This window comes from Melospiza georgiana, chromosome 2, assembly GCF_028018845.1.
Source record: "Melospiza georgiana isolate bMelGeo1 chromosome 2, bMelGeo1.pri, whole genome shotgun sequence".
NCBI lineage: Eukaryota > Metazoa > Chordata > Aves > Passeriformes > Passerellidae > Melospiza > Melospiza georgiana.
The window spans coordinates 5380533-5394533 of record NC_080431.1 but is presented as its reverse complement, the minus strand read 5'-3'; positions in this window follow the sequence as shown (position 1 = coordinate 5394533).

Here is a 14001-nt window from a genome sequence, read left to right as displayed (position 1 = left end):
AATACATTTGTTTTAGTGATGCAGTCACACTTGTTAACACATGACTGTGCCACCCAGGAACACCCACCTCATCCAAATGCGCTTTTGGCAGCCGCTGCCTTCAGCTGGCGCCTGATTGTTCTCGGTGCTGGGGAGGTGCACGGAAATAGCTCCGTGCCAAATTATTTTCTCCAGCAGTTACAAACTCAGCACATCATTTCTAGGCAAGTACACATTACTACTCGACCTCTGCACGTCACATTCCCCTCGCGGAAGAGAAACAGAAAAGCACTGCTGGAGCTGCTGCTGAAAACAAAAAAAAAAAAAAAAAGAACAAAAAGAACAAAAAAAGGGCTCTTTGTAACTCCGCACACCAAAGAGTAAATCCTGCAAGAATGAGAGGAAACCCTTGCAGCAGCCCTGTAAAGATTAGGAAGAATCCTAACACGTGTCATTCCTACTACAGGGACAGTACTACCAATAGCAGAACTGCTAAAAATTACCAGCAAGGCATTGATATCTCCTTCCCTGTGAAATCCTGAAATTAATTAAACCAATTTTTTTTTCAGATTTTTCATTGGCTACTGGAGAATCATGATCAAATTTCTTACTTCACTGCTCAACCAGGAAAGCTAAACTCTAAAAGAAACATCAATGGTTTTGTGATTTAGTATTTCTAGCCATCATAAAGTAACGCCAAAAAATTAAATCTTTGATGATACTGATCTTGGCTAAGAGGAAAGATTACAGAGAACAGAACAAACAGAAGTCAGCAGCAAGGGCTGTGAACAGCCAAGGTTACCAGCCAAATTCAAAACAGACTTTCTGGTGTCAAATCTCCCACACATAATGAACACCAGCAACTCAAAGCAACTTTATATCCTCACTTTCTATCCTAACTTACCAAAGTATGAGTTTCGTAAATTTCAGTTGTTTACTTCACATTCAAGTGAGTTACTTCTTAAGCAAGAACTCTGCAACTCAGGAAAATTTCAGAAGGGAATATTTTCAGGCAAGGAAAAAGTACTGTGTTTCCTTTTCATTAGTCAAAGTACATCAGTACAATTAAGAACTTCAAATTCTGGTTGGGGCTGTGTAAAGTCAAAGATGCTGCTTATCCAATGCTATTGCTCTTATAACCCATTAATAGCTCAAACCAATTGTATCTACTCTTGTGTATAATATATTATATATAATATAGGTCTAATATGATTTTAAATATTCTGAAGTTCTGAAGGTATTCATTGCTATGCACCAGATGGGCAGCACTAATAAATATTAGCCTCTCTTTCCACTTTAAAGCAAGATACCTCCTGCACATGGATGATGTTTTCCCCTCACTAAATTAAGACTTATCCCTTCTTCCTGCACACCCATTTATCTGAAATCCAGAGCTGTATTTCATGGTGTGGGTTTAAAGATGAAAAACATGTTTAACACCACAAAAAGCGCTAACTGCTAAGGTAATGCTAGAAGAGGGATTAATCTTCTCACTTTCAGTTTAGATCATGACTGGTGGTAGACATTTAATGCAATAGCTGGTTCTGTGCTCTGGCAGCACTCCAAGATGCAAAAGCTGTGGTTAATTTGTATGACAGCAAGCGTCTGCTAAGCAGCTCTCTCTTGGCTAAGCCTGGTTTCCTATCTTTCACAGCACAAAGCTGCATGAAGCAGTCCACAGCCACAAAATGAGGAACCAGCCAGTTTGCACTCCAGATGTTTCTAGTCTGGCAGTCACTGGAAGATAGTTGCCCCACAAACACACACCTCTAACCAATAGCAGCAAAGCTGTGCCTGCATCCACAAGAAAAAAAAAAAAAAATCTTTTCACATTCATCTACTACTCTGGAGGCAGGCTGAACTGACTCATGGCCAGGTGGGCTCAACACAGAGCAGCACTGCTCCCAGCCAGACACAAAAAGAGATCCCTTCAAGGAGAATGCCAGTGATGAGCAAAACAGTGCTGAATTACCTCAACAGCTCTGGTCAATGCAGGGCCTGCATTTTCTGTCATCAAAAAGTTCACCTCTGAAGCTTGAGGTGATCCAACAACTTAGATATATGCAAAAATACCGGAATTTAAGATCAGAAAAAATCAAGCTACATATTTTCAGGTTGGGGATTTGTCTTCCAAATCTACTTAAACAGCCAGTAAACTGTGGCTATTTTGAACCCAAAACAGTTTTACAAGCAAATTATACCCATAACAACTAAACAGGACTTTATCTTTCATACACATAAATATATGTTACTATTGGACTGTTTCAAACCTCTTACATAGATGGTCTCCTGCATTTTGACAAATATTCTTTCATCTGGTTTTCAAAGTATGGAAGGAATACTAATTAATTATCTCAGGTAGGTCTTTATATAATTTTTATAGTCAGAAAACTAAAAGCTAAGGAAAGGAGGCAGCCAGCACCTCATCCTGAGGTTCTGGGGTGGAGGGGAGGTGAAAGGAGGTGAAGGGAGAGCAGGAAGACCTTTCTTAACTTCACAAGGAATCACATGCTGCTGTCAGAGGGATGAAAATGAGACCTGTGGAGCAAGGCAAATCAGGAAAGGAGAAGGAGGAGGAGAGCAGGGAGAGAGAAAGACTGAGCAGTTTTCTCCTTATAGGGCTTGGCAGCCTTGAAGCAAACTTGCTTGAACTCATCACAGCTCAGATCCAGCGAACAGAAGTGCCAGTTCACTTGGGAGCTGCCTGGCACCTCCCGGAGCCGAGAGAGGGAGAGGAGGTGGTTTTGCCACCTCCATCCCACGCAGGGTCAGTGCAGCACTGCACAGCCCAGCACACGTGATCCTGCTCCAAAACTGCTGTGACAACTCTGGTCAGCACCAGCCGTGCTCAGCCAGTGAGGCTGAGAAAGTACTGAGATCTTGAGAGGTACAAACAGCAGAGAAAAAAAATTAGCAGTAAGAAAGGATATCTTAAAATCTTATCTATATTCCAATACCCTCCCACCTTCTCAAAAGCCACCTCAAGCACCTGGAGAGCTGAATGGAGACTTTGTCCTTTGCTTTAGATGTGGCAAGGATAGATGCTCAGCTTGCTTTATATTTCAGAAGTACAACTTACACAGTCAAACCACTACCACGTTTCCTACTCTGCTTACTTAAATACCCCAGTGTATGCCAATCCTCCCCAGCCTGGCCCTCGCCTGTCTCCAGCTCACTGAACATGGTGTTAAAGCACTCCATAACAATTTACTCCTGCACACCTCTCTTTCACTTGACTGGAGAAGAAAAACAAAAAGCAACTGAAACACCCTCCAAGCTCTAAACCTGCAAATAGGGCATAAAATAGAAATAGAAGGAAGCAGCCTGGATTTAAGAGAAAATAAATCAAGTGACACTCCTCTGAACCACCTTTTCTATTCACCCCACTCCACACTCTCTTCTCACCTACAACACACTGCACACTGGGAGGGAAGGGGAAAAGTTATTCCAGTAGCAGGTTTGACTTATTTTGTGTAGTTGGGGTAAAGAGCTCTCGTTTAAAGACCCTTCAGGGGGACGAGCAGGCTGTGAACCTGCTTTGCCTTCTCTCATCCTCAGCTGTAAAAAAAAAAAAAAAAAACAAAAAAAAAAAAAACCCAAAAAAATACAAAGAGGAACGGGGGGTTATTGGCTCAGGTGCAGACAGGGAAACAGCACAGACGGAAGAAGGAGGAAGGAGAGGTTCCCACTGAGGGCTGGGTTCTCACGGGACAGAGCAGATTTGCCTCAGCCCCCGGACACTTATTGAGAGGGTAACCCCAGCTCCCCTCCGCGGGCAAGAAACCAGGAATTCCCAGCGAGGGGTGGGAACAGGAGGCGAGTTGGGGCTGTTCTCGCCGTGCCAGAGCCCGGAGCGGCTGGAGGCTCGCTGCAGGGCCGGGGATGTGCCGGGCCGCGGAGCCTTTTCCCGGGCGGGCGGGTCCCTCTAGCGGCACCTGAGCCCGGCAGCGGCCCCGGCCGAGCTCCCGGTCCCTGTCCGTGGGTCACAGCCCCTGCTCCCGGTCCCTGTCCGTGGGTCACAGCCCCGGCTGCCGTCCCACACACCCTCCCGGCCATGCTGGGCTCGGCTGGCAGCCCAGCCCCGCTCCCGAGTGCCCAGCGTGACACCCCGGCCGCCCGGTCACAGGCAGCCCTGGCCGTGGAACAAATGTGCCGATAAAAGTGGGGAAACCATCAGCTTGGGGTTTCTCCTTTACCAGCAAGAATTTCAGAACCCCCATGTCTACCTGCACCCCTGTTCAGTAGGTTTATCAGAGAATCATACAATACCCTGAGTTGTAAAGGAACCACGAGGATCGTCGAGTCCAACCATTGCGTCCCTGGCCTCACACACTCCAACAATCCCATCACGTGCCCAACAGCTTTACCCAAGCACTTCTTGAACTCTGGCAGGCTTGGATCTGAGACCAGCTCCCTGTAGAGCCTGTTCCAGTGCACAGCCATCATCCGGATGAGGAACCTTTCCCTGATATCCAGGCCATTTTCTCCTCCTCACACAGCTCCATGCTGTTCCCTCAGGGCTGGACGCCAGAGAGGGCAGAGCTGCGTGAGCCGCTCTGCTCCCCCTCATGAGGGTGTTGAAGACCGCAACGAGGTCTCCCCTCAGCCTCCTCCAGGCTGAACAGACCAAGAGATCCCAAACATTCCTCCTCCATAAGGCTTCCCCTCCAGTCCCTTCACCATCCTCATGGCTCTCCTTTGGACATTCTCCAATGGCTTCGTGCCTTTTTTATATCATGGCACACAAAAACGCCCTCAGGGCCCAAGGTAAGGCCACACCAGTGCGGAGCAGAGGGGAACAATCACCTCCCTCAACCGGCCAGTGCTGCTGTGCCTGATGCACATTTACAGACTTGGTGCACCACACACACAAAATGAAGAAAAATTCCAGTGAAAGGTTGATTTGCCTAAGGAATCATCACTGGGAAAATAACCTGGGAGGAGCCACTGAGCACAGAGCAGGTTGAAGGCTGGGTTGGTGAACAAGGGAGCTGCAATAGAGCTTTCCTCTAGGTTAAAACTCCTGTAGCACGAGGCTCCTGGGACAGCCAGGTGCCAGAGGCAATGGAGGTTTCCCAGAAAGAGAAAATGACCTTTGCTCCCTCTCATGGCTGCTTCAAGACTGAGGTAGTGAGTAAGTAACATTTTGTGAGCTGAATGGGACTCCAGGGCATTCCAATTAAAGTTGGCAAGTCTGGGGAGTTCAGCAGCGTGTGCACGACCTCCCAAGCAAAGTTCAGAAAATACTGTCATTTGAAATGGTGTGCAGAAACACCTATGCAGTCAAAAAATGTACATAGGGGAGAAAAAATACAAATCACTAGAGATCAAGGGAGGTGATAAAACAGTAATAAAGGCTTCAGTGACAGGTAGAAGCTTCTAAGGCAGTTTCTAGATACACTGGTTCTTTCTGATGTGTTATTTGGTTTATTTCAGGATTTAATTGTTAGTACTCATGAACAATAGCAAGTACTACAGGAATAACCAATTAGCTCTCCATTTGATTTGTTTGTGTTACTGGACTAGAGGTTTTGTTCACAGTTGCTCTTTACCACTTTTTGATATTGCACAGTACTGTGCAAAGTGACCAAAACTTCCTCATTTCCAGAATCTGTAGCCCCTCTCATACTGCACAAGGACAAAGCAAAGCACATGGCAGTGGGGAGTTATGTTCTGGAATCATAAAGTTGTCAATGACTGAAATTTCATTCTAGGAAATAAAAATCATGCTGAAGTATGAATACCTGAAGTCTTAATGTCTTCATACATTTTCTGTGAAATTCTACCAACAGCATGTCTGAATTTGGTGGAATACTGGGCAGTAGTCTACTCTGGGTACTGAGGAGAAGAGCTTTAAAGTCTCAGCTGAGACCAGAACATGTACACAAAGAAACACATATAGACCACACAAATCTTTGTACATGAACACAGAGCTAAAGTGCCACAAACAATCCTTTTCAGAGTTAGAAATCACCAAACATGATGGCAGATTTTTTCTGAGCAAGAGAACACCTGAGGAACTATTCTAGAAAGGGCTCTTTCCAATTCCCCCGGCATTTTTCATGTTAAGAAATTCTCTCTCATGCATTGCCTAGCCATTGATTTATACCCAAGTGCTTCAGCTGGTTCTTGTCAGCTGTCCAATTCTATTCCTGTTGCTCGAGAAGTAAATCTAGAATTGTTTATGCAATTCACATGCAGTTTGAATTTGCTTTTCTTCTTTTTTTAAATATAGGCAGCACAAAAGCCACAAATACTTGAGCTGCTTTGCAAAGCTAAGAAAAAAAATATGACAGATTTTTTGACTCCCGTGCTTCTGTCAACATATCTTTTTTTTCTGCCCTATATCCTTTCTTCACTGTCATACAGACACAAAACAAAGAAATAAACAAAACAAAACAAACAAAAAAAGCCACACAAACAACTTTGCCAGACCTGGAAATTGCTTTCCAAGGTTTGTTGGATTCTAAGGGGGAGAGGAAAATAAAATCAAACCAAGGATTAAAAAAAAAAAATTGATCCAAATCTTTCATCACAATCATAAGGCCAGTTACAGTTACACATGCTGCATTTCCAAGGGAATACACAGTGGCAGTATGATCCCATCTCATTCCCTTCTGCTGTGGAATAGATTACTAATATTGGTGGTAATTACAGATATTCAGACAACCTCAAGGCAAGCTAGTTTTAAATAGCAGAGAATTGCCATGTTCAGGTTGTTTGGAGAGGTGTACAAACAATAACCCTGCATTCAGCACCATCACAATGTAGTGCAAACCACATCCTCCCATTCAATTGCCCAAAAACGTGTGGGTAGGATCTCTTGCCAGATAGTGCTCTTTAAAATAGTCAACATTTGTTTGATGCAAAAATATCACAGAGACTCTTTTCTACCTGCAGTAGCTCACCATTTAATAAGTAAGTGTGGAGTAAACTCCTTCCCTTATTCCCCTGCCTCAATTTATTTCTTTCTGTCACTACATCCAGACAAATGTTCTGGCATGGGAGATCTCCTTGCTCAAATGCATCTCCTGGAGTTTCATTACTGTAGCAGGGAAGTTCAAACATTGTCACCAACACCTCAGGAGATCACAGATGAGTGAGTGATCATCTCTGCATCACACAAGGCACCTGTCAAAGGCCCCAAGGTAAAATGAAGCAAGCTGATCTGAAACAAATAAGGATAAAGAATAAGAATAAGAGGTTCCCCAGGCCCTGGCAAGGAAAAGGAAGATTGATGGTGAGCCAGGATGCTGAGTGTGGCTTGGAGCACGACCAGAATGAGTGAAATCCATAATCCAGCCCCCAGGGAGAGCACCCTCTCCAGAGGTCTCCTGGTGTTCCGCTGAGCTGGTGTCCCAGCAGCAGCTGCACAAGGACAGTGTGGGACATGCTGGCTCACAGATCCCCAGGGCTGGGGTCACTGCAGTCAAGGAAAGGCCAGCCCAAACACACAGCCAAGGAAGATGACAGGCCTGTGTCCCTTTAGTCCTTCCGCTAAAATACAACCACTGCTGGCTAGACAATCTGCTGTCATTAAGGTATGGTCACTCCTGAGCCTTTTGAGGGCCTTTTTCATACAAGGAAGTCCCTGCTGACCAATTAGTCCAGCTTGCCCCTTGCTTTGCATCAGCTGTGGAAGCAATGCTGACCACGAATATGCTCCAGATAACTCTGGCCTTTGCTGACAGAATGGAATGGGGAGTATCACTGCCCTCAGCTGTTATCTTGTTGTACTTCATATTTCTAGAGTCCCATACTATTGTTATTATATTCTTAAAGTCCATGCCTTCTAGCTGGTTTTCTACCATGCAGTTCTCTGCAGCACAGTTCCTCATGGCTTAACAGGACCTCCTCCAGGGCTCTCAGCCCACCCCTTTTATCCCAGTTACCTTTACGAGCCACAGCTGCCAAGTCCTTAGCTGGGCAGCAGCTGTGGCTCCTATTTAGAATAGCTACAACCCACTTATCCAATCCATAGGACTCTCACTACACTCAGCAATGCATTTTCTGATCTGACTATCTCTACATACAAAGTGCACCTTAGTAACCCAAAATATAAGTACAAAATAATTCTCTTTTAATGCAGCAGAAGACTTACACATGTTACCATTTCCTCCCTGGTCTTTAGAGGTGTATTTCTAGTTCCCTCTTTCACACATCCCCCACACTGCGGTCATTTCCTTGCTCTGACCCCATCACCATGACCTCCAACTGCTTCAGTGCAACCCACTTCTTCACAGGTAGCCCACTGCTCAGAGAGGCTTCACAGAACACAGGGCAGCCAGAGTCTGACACATAGCCTCTACGTGCAGAGCTACTGCCCACAAATTCATGGGTTTTTCCATTTGCACATTTCCAATTTTGTCAAAAGAACAAAGTCAAGCACCTGGCCTTTTTTTCAAGTGCAGAAATACAGAAATTACCTTGTCCCAAAAAAGCTAAAGAGTGCTCCCCAAGCAAATGGAGATTAAAAAAAGTAAGTGGCAATAAACCAGACATTCATCTGAATGACAGCACTATCAGCCAGAATTTTGTCCTGTCAGGTGGCTGTTTTTTCTAATATTGCAGGGAAATTCCTTCCTTCCAGGCTGCTTCTGCCTGAAGTTCATCAAATCCAAAGGTATCAGCCAGCACCATTTGTGGACAGTCTTGATAGTTATGGGAGATCAATGTGATGTCTCATTTCCTTGCTGATCTACTCATCTCCTTTTCAAAGCTGTTAATAAACCCAAGCTGTAGCCATCTAGGCACAAAACTCAAGTAGGATGAGAGGAATGCATTAAGTACCTTATTTTCTATTTTAATAACAACATCAACAAAAAAAAAAGCCACCAAAAACCTGAAAAATAAAAAGCCATTTCATTCTACACTTCCATTTCACAGACGGATGTGTTTTCTACAGTCTTGTTCAACATCAGAGATTAACAGTTGCAAAGATATTTGAAAAAGTGAGACCAAGGTTTGAGTTGGCAACAGAGGCTGGATCTCTAACCCAGTACTTTGTAGATGTTATTGGTGTCCTCACTTCCCATCTTCACAGAGGGCACAACAAATTGATAGAGATATTAAACAATCCAACCTTAAGTCAGAAGCCTCAGAGTGGCTTTGGGGTTTTTTCCCTCTCCTGTGTTTAGCACAATCCCCTTGCTTTACTGTCTGAGCTCTTCATTGTCTTTTATAGTAATTAAAAGAATGCATCTCCAGCAGAAACAAGAAAGTTTTCTTTGTTCTGTGTCCTCAGTTACAGATAAAAAATCGTACCAGAGAGACAGAGAGAGAAGGAGAAACTATTGCCCAAGATCACAGAAGAAAACAGCTACAAGAACTAAACCAAATTCTCCTCACCTACTATGACATGATTTGATTCTCTCCTTAGACTTCATTAAGTCATTTTTAAGTCTGTAAAATGTTAAAGGAAACAAGCAAGGGACTTTCTTTGACATAAAAGTGCAGGGTCTAGAGTAGAGATTTAATTAAACAATATAGAAATTTATTATTTTTGGCTAGTCTCCTTACTGTTAACCTTTATTGTTTAAAGTCATAGCTGGGGCTTCAGAAAATAGGACAACTGAGATTTGCTTAATTTGCCATTAACAGCTGTGGTATCAGATCCTCTGGGTTTTCAATAATTTTAAAATCCAGAAACACAGTGTAGCCAAACACTGAAACTGGGACTCAAACAAGTGGGATTTTAAAGTAAAACAAAGCAAAAACCATCAGAGACACTGTGAGTAATCAGTGAAAACAAGGCCATAGTCAGCTTGTGTTTTCAGAGATAGTGGAAAGTGAAAAGTTATTTCACATGAGGAAATTTTGTATAAAACCAGTAGGAAAAATGTTAAGCAAGTTTCTGTGCAAGGCCACAATCAAATTTTCACTCTGTCTATTCAACAGCACACTAAGATGGCTCCTCAGGCTTCCACATGGTACCCTGAGGAAGGCTGTGATCTTACAAACATCAAGCAGATATCAAGCTCTTACCATATCCAGCAATTTGCTGATCCAGATACAGCCACTATAGGATTTGAGGAGGGGCATATCCTCCTTAGGCAGGTGGTGATTTTTGGTGTGTCTATTTATCCCCAAAGAATGGACACAAAAAACATATGGGAATCATGCTGAATGTGTACCTTGCATCAACACAGATTCATTTCCATCTCTGCCCAAACAGCTGCTGCATCCTCTGATGTGAATCCATGACACATCAAATTAGCGATGAGACTGATAATTAAAATTTCCTAACACTTTGCAGTGAAAGACTTCATTTGTACCCCTCCTCAAGGCATTTCACTGCTCAGACTGACCCCCTTCTGCCTCAAACAGGTGCCTCATACCACAGGAGTGTCTGGGCTAACGCAGAGCCCTGTCCCAGCCCATCTTGCCAGGTACCAAAAGCAAACTTGGACCAAAATGCTCTGCTCATTACAGAAAAAACTCCAAATATTTCTCTGCAGCAGCTCTTACCCCAAACACCCTTTTCCTACTTACAGAGCACTGGCTGTCCATGACTCCAAACACCAACTCCACAAGATCCTCTGGCTCTCCCAAAGTACAGAGGTGCAGAGAGAGCTTTAGGGCTCAGAGCTGCTCTCACCACAGCTTTTATTGCCCAAAACCTAGCAAGATCCCCCCTTAGCAATTAAAGGTATTTTGCAAGACCAGCTGTGCAATTGCACAGGTGTTACCAATTCCCTGAGATTCTTGATTCTTGGGACAGCCCCTTTTGCAGGGCAATCATCTTTCCCCATCCTTTCATTGTTTTCCCATGTTCCTAATGTCCAGTTTAATTGAATTTTCCCTTATTTCCAGAGCTGGCTGGGCTGATATTTCCTTTGGTTTGGAAGAGAAGTCTCCAACATCACTACATCTTTAACATAAAGAAATTCCCAGTTTCATTTAAAATGAAATCTTGAGCTTTTTGGTCTGTTCTTCACCATTTAGTTCCCCCTAGTTATGCGTGATTTTCCCTTTTTAAACTAGGATCGCATACCATGTTACAGGTCACATCAGCTAAATCAACCTCACTTGCTCACTAAAGGTTTTTCTACATCTCCTCTAAGTTATTAATATTTAGTCTCAGAAACAAAATTTTAAGTCTTATCAGTCCCTGGTTCATTGACTGTGGAGTTAAACAGATCTTCTGTTGTCACTCCCATGGTGTATGATTGCTAATGGTTTTCAGTCTGGATGACTAAGAAAATTTCCTGTGACACAAATCTCTGGAGTATTTCACTCTCTAAAAGCATTCAGTAATTCTTTATTTGCATCCAAATTCAACTCCCCAGTCTATCCCAGGAGGGCTTCCTTTGACATCTTTTCCTGGAATAATTCTGATGGAAACTAATCTATGTTATCCACATTACCTTTTTTTTTTCTTAACATCTTTAAAGTATGTTTCTACTCCTCCAATACCTTTAAAATCATTATTCTATCATTTCTCTACAGCCCATTTCCAACATGATTGCTCCTGTCATGTAATAATCACTGCTGCTCTTCCACCTCAATGTAATTGTTGTAGTTGATGAGGATATTCAGTTTCCTGCTCTAACAACACCTGCAATAAACAATGGTTTGGTGTGAACATCACTTCTGTTATCTCCTGACCATACTTTCTAGGCATATAAAAGTAAATACTTTGATATTGACCACTTAACTGCAGTTGGCAGCAGTTTTACTCCCTTTTCCCCTTCTCCTTGTATTATAAAAATAGCTCTAAGGACTTCATTACTTTTCCAAACAATTTTATTCATTTCTTTATTTAGATTTCTTTTCACAAGCCTTGTTAAGTGTGATCCCAGGAAGCTGTGTCTTCAGCATTATCCACCCTCCACGGGGGATGCCCCTTTGCATGGCTTTTCCTTCTAACCACACTCCTTGCACTGACTGCAGTGATCTGAAGGAACTTTTCTGTCCTTCCTTTCAAAGTATTTTACCAAACTTCACTTAAACCAAGTCTTTGTTGAATATCACTTTCACACAGTTTTGGGGGTTTTTCCTTTGGGCATTGATAGTTCTTTTAAAAGGGAAAAATCCACTGTTGATTCTTCCTATGACCTTCAGAATCTTTTTGAGCCTCAACACCCTGTCCTAGTCCTTCCTTAGGGATGTAGTTCAGGAGTCTCCCATTCACCAGTGAAAACCTGACCAATTTTTCCTTAGCCAGGGTTGTTTACACTCCTGGATGTGCCCTTTGGGGACAGGTGGAAATCTTTGAGGTCCTCTCCCTACTATCCTTCTTCCTGACTCTTGCCTCTCTTTTGGAGTGAGGTGCTTTGCTCCTCTTCTTTGCCACTACTGTTTCTTTTGCTACTTATTGATTGTTTTCTTCAGCTTCACCACGGTAATGCCTCCTCCTCTCAGCATTTAACTACCAAGAAGTGGGTTTGAATCAGCAGCAGAAATATTCTTTCCCAGAACATAATTAAATTCGTGGAACTCATTGCTGGATCTTATACTATAGATTAAAAACATAAAAAAGGTTAAAAGACATTGAAATAGTTATGGTGGGCAGGTTTACCAGTGGCTGTAAAGAGATGATTCAAACACAACCTCCATCTCACAAAGTCCTAAACCCTTGACTGCAAGAAGCTGAGCAAGGTTTTCAAAGGGTCAGATAGCCATGGTTTCCTATGGTCTTTTCTCTTCTGGCCATTCTGGACCATCCTATAAAATATTTCACAAAGTTAAAACAGTCTCAAGCCATCCTCAGAATGTTCCTCTGAGCTGCTGACAAAGAGATGTGTTTCACAATGTCTGGGCTTGTTTCACAGCCAGCTCCTCATTCAAGTCATAGAATCATGAAATGGTTTGTGTTGGAAGGGGACCCCAAGGTTCCTCTGGTTCCAGCCCCCCCTGCGATGGGCAGGGCATAAGACACCACAGAGGCATTCAGGTACCAATTCAGCCCCAATTCCATCAAACTCTACCAGGCTGAGCTCTCCAGTGATGGCACTAAAACTGGAAGGGCAGAAGAATTACCTGCCCATCAGATGGTGTCTGTATCTAAAATGTTTGCTGAGGGTGAACTCCAGATATGGGACTGCCTTTGACATTACATCTAGTAGGTGTATGCCAAGAATTTGGCTTTTTACATTTTTGTCACATACATACCCTCCTTTTTTTTTTTTTACAGATATGCTAATTCTCCATTGGCAGTTAAGCACAATGACCTTTCAAATGCAAGCTGTTGTGCAAAAACAGTGGAAATTCTATGCCAGTTTACATATATATATATTTCTATATATGTAACTACTGAATAAGGGAAATGGGACTAATGCATTTGCAAATCACTGTGCAGATTGATCTTAAATCATTCTTTGTGGTATTTCAGCATTTGTGAAGAAAACATGAGGCTTAGCCAGCAATAATGCCTGCATGAAACCATGTCTGCTATGTTTCCTTGCCAAGCAATCCAGTTTTAGCAGGTGAAGAATCAGTCCCCAGTGCTTTTTGCTAGACTGAGAATTAGAGGAGCACACTCAATAGTTGGCCTCATCTTTTCCACACACATCCTTTGTGTGATCAAAAAAGATCTTCAATACATGAGCACTGCAAATTGGTTATTTTTCAGTGCCTTCTTGGAGCTGATGCTGAGGTTATTTCTCGCATACAAAACAGATTAAAAAGAAAAATCGCACTGCGGGAAGGGCTTGTTTAACAAAAGCTAAGTTTATCTCATCAGCTGCGTAGCTCAGCAGGAGTGATTTGACAGAGCACAGCACGAGCTGGGGGATTTTATTTTGGGCTGGCTGTGGTCTGATCCTGTGAGCTGAACACCCGTGAGCAGCTGGGGAGCTTTAGGTGAAGCCCAGGGGTGCTGCAGGAAAGATGCAGCGTTTGCTGTGTGCTGCAAGGCTGCTGGACAATGCCAACCCCGCACCGTGAGCACGGGAGCTTCTTTTCAAAAGCACCTTCCTGAGCCAGGCTAACACCGTGTGAGTGCATCTGCCAGCAGATGACTGCAGAGAGCAACAGCTACAGGAGAGTCCCAAGGACAGAACGTGATCCAGCCTCTCCATG